Below are 3,748 nucleotides of genomic sequence, written 5' to 3' on the forward strand. Positions count from 1 at the left end.
GTGTCCAACTCCTCATTTTACTTTTGTATCGTCGTAGATATGACACTATACTAGCATGTGCGCATGTACTCATACTTTTTAACAAGAAACTACTTGTTTCTAAAAGTATAGTTATTTGAAAATGTTAAATTAGAGACTTTTAGTCCCAATGTATTTATAGTTGTATATCTTATGTGGTTCGATATACTTAGTTCACTATAAATAGTGCTCTGATACCAATTTGTCACACCCCCAAACCAAGGATGACGGAAACATCCGGGGGTAGCGAACTTCATGTATAGTATCATAACAACAAGTATAGTAGTGAGCAAAGCAAATACAACCATCATAAATATCATTGAAAAAGTTACACCATAGTATGAGTTTACATGTTTCAAAATCAATTACACTATATGACAAAAAGAAATGTTTGACGTCTTAACATCTCATCCTCAAAAGCTGTTGATTTTCCTGTTTCACTGATTTCCAGAGAATACAAGTAGTTTCAAAAAACCTTTTCTGCAGTGTGACCGACCCTTTTTATGTAGTAAGTTTGTAATGTAAATCCAAAAACTATACCTATTATAGTTTATCATGTGGTAAATGAAACCCGATTGTATTGAGAGTAAAACCTTTTCATAGTGAGTAGTAGTTTTAGCAAAACATAACTATACTTATTATGTTTCCTCTTGTATGTTTGTAATAACTAAGGACTCTTACAACCAGTGAGTAATTTCTGTTATTTAAATGTACTTAACAAAAGACACATGTGAAATATGAAGTCATCAAAGATATACACTTTGCTCAACATGTTACAAAGTGTTTTAAAAATTGTAAGCTGTTTAACTAGTTTTTAACTTTTCTGCATTGTTTTAGAAAAATCACAGAAAAATCATACAAAGTAGTCAAAAATTGAATCCGTAAACTCTGAGAGTTTAGAAAATGTATCTAGTTTGTTCATAACTTTTATTATGATTTTTAGCGATCTCCAACTTGCGTCAAAATGACCATTTTCAGCGACTGATATTTGCATATTTAGCCTCATAATAAGTATAGATTTTAATAATTTATTATCTAATTTATCGCATATCATGGACAAAAGGTACTTAATAATGCTTGAATTGTGTTTTCAGTCCAAAAGTGAAGTTCGGAAGCAAAAGGAAGCAGGAGAAGCGGTTGGGAGCTCGGGAATTGAACAAAGAAGAAAACCACCAAAAAACAACACCTACTCGGCGAGTAGGGTCGACTACTCGGCGAGTCCAATCGAAGATTCGAGAAGATAAAGATTCTGTGACTTATCATGTACGGGAATAAAGGGATGGACTCGACGAGTCATTTCGCATCTATAAAGATAACTTCTCAGATCGAGATTCATTATTCTGAAACCTTTTTGGAGACAATAGCTACGATTGAAGAGTCAGAAGAACCCTAGAGAACGAAGATACAACCTAGAATTCAATTCCGAAGGAGATTTGAGGCAAAATTCTCATCATTCTACTTAATCTTTTGTTTTCCATTATGGCTAGACAATTAGAATTCGTTTTATTGCTGTTAATTACCTCAATCAAGAGCTAAAACTCTTAAACTTCTGTTTGGGGATACAATATTGATACTATGGTAGGATTAATTCAATGTTGGTGATTTTGTTAATTTTAGCTTGTTAAAGAACCTTGTGTGTGAATGATAACTATTTTTCTGTTAATAGGAAGATAAATTAATTAGTATGAACATCTTTTAATTGTCAACCTCATATGCTTACGTGACCACTTCATGATATGACTAGGATTAATGAACATGAAACTAGAATTAATAAGAAAAATAGGTAAATTCATGTATGAGCTTGTGTGATGACCATCAACAAGAAGTTAACTAAAGGACCAAATTAATTAGCTATTACAAGTCTAAATTAACCCGAATAAACAATCTAGTTAATTAAATTAAATTAGACAACTGATCACTGTTTGAGTCAATTTGTTCTCTAAGGATTAGTGCAGCGAACGTGAATCTAATCACTTGAATCGGTAACCAATAGAAGAATTAACCCATTGCACAATTACCATAATATCAACCATAGGACCAATTGAGTTGAACTAAACAGAAGTCCTTCCCATTATTGAATTTAGTTAAATATTTGCTTTTCTAGTTTTTAGTTTAAGTGATAGTTAGTAAGTTTCTAGTCTTGTAAAACTAGAGAAAACCCCTACTTATTAATTAATTTAGATAAAATTAGTCTTTAGTTTTAATTTACCGTTTTCTGTGTTTGATACCCTACTCATTTAGCTATACCACAATTGATAGGTCCACTGCCTTTGTGTGTTCATTTTATAATTAAAAGTAGGTTTAAAACTAGTTGAGTTTACACACATCAAGTTTTTGACGCCGTTGCCGGGGAACGGTTCTAAATTAGCATTAATTTCTATTTTTATCGATCATTTGTGTAAGATTTCTCTTACAGAAAGTTAATTCTTAGGTAATTTAATAATTAGTATAAGTTTTAATAAAAATCCGTTTTAATAAGTAATTAAAAAGTTTTTCTGTTTTTGCCTTGAACTCGCCGAGTGCACTCGTGACAAGTCGGCGAGTCCATCGCTGTTCACAGTTTTAATTTTTATTTAATTTTTGTTCTTTTTACGCGTTTTTCTTGTTTTGTTTACAGTTGTTTCATGACCCTAAAAATCTGATACACCTCTGGTCCCTCCTCTGGAAGACCCGGAATCCGCACTAAGGAGGAGCAAAGGAAAAGCTGCTGGAGAATCCGTTTCTTCAAAGAATTCGCCACTAAAGAACCTCAAGTCCGTTTTCAGCAAGAAGAAGAGCAGCAAATCAGGAGCATCTAGCGCCTCTTTGAAAATTGAAGACCCAATTAAAGAAGACACCGATTACGAGACCGAGGAAGAAGAAGAACCTACATACGAGCACGAATCCGATTTTAAAGACGATTTAGCTATCACTATGGCTAATATCGATGAAGTCCCCATGGGGGAATGGAAGAAGAGGATGCGCGATGACACTGGCCCAGGACTTGTGCAGCCTGCAATTCCTGCAACTGCTACTTTTGAGCTTAAGGGTCATATCCTCGCTCAACTCAAGGAGATTCCCTTCTATGGAAAAGACCACGAAGATGCTTACAAGCACTTGGATGAAGTAAATGATGTGGCTGACTACTTCAATGTACCAAATGTGCCACGCGAGACCCAGCTACTTTGTATGCTTCCAGTCACATTCAAGGGTGCTGCAAAGGATTGGCTCAAGTTACTTCCTCCCGGGTCGGTCACCACATGGGCTAAGATGAAAGAAGAGTTCATAGACCACTTTTGCCCGCCTTCCAAAATAGCCAAGTTAAAGAAAGCCATTGCCAACTTCGAGCAACAACCCGGAGAGTCTCTTTATGAGGCGTGGGAAAGGTACAAAGGTCTTCTCAGAAATTGCCCAAACCATTACCTTAATAGCCAACAAGAGGTCTCCATCTTCTATGATGGAGTCAATGTCACCACAAGACAATTGCTCGACTCGCAAGGCCCACTCACAAAGAAGGCAGCCCCAGTAATCAAGGAATTAATTGAAGAATTCTCTAATCATTCTAGAGAATACCACAACCGAAGAAATGAAGTAAGTCGGGGGGTAGTGAACTCGGCCAATGATGGCATGGCGGCGATTATGGCTAAGCTCGATAGTTTAGATAGAATGATGACAAAGATGGATCAAACAATCCATGCTATTCGAGTTGGATGCGAAAACTGTAGAGGGCCTCATCTCACAAAGGATTGTG

At 35.8% G+C, this 3,748-nt stretch overlaps 1 non-coding gene across 1 annotated transcript; it reads right to left on the reverse strand.

Annotated features, from left to right (window-relative positions):
• Positions 1-3,315: 3,315 nt before the first annotated feature.
• LOC145065210 (small nucleolar RNA R71) lies at positions 3,316-3,422 on the reverse strand. Its single transcript, XR_013688356.1, has one exon. It is a non-coding gene; the product is annotated as a small nucleolar RNA R71 (small nucleolar RNA).
• Between the last annotated feature and the right edge of the window lie 326 nt (positions 3,423-3,748).

The sequence above is a fragment of the Lactuca serriola genome, chromosome 7 (genome assembly GCF_051521515.1).
Source record: "Lactuca serriola cultivar US96UC23 chromosome 7, Lser_US96UC23_V15, whole genome shotgun sequence".
NCBI classification, from domain to species: domain Eukaryota; kingdom Viridiplantae; phylum Streptophyta; class Magnoliopsida; order Asterales; family Asteraceae; genus Lactuca; species Lactuca serriola.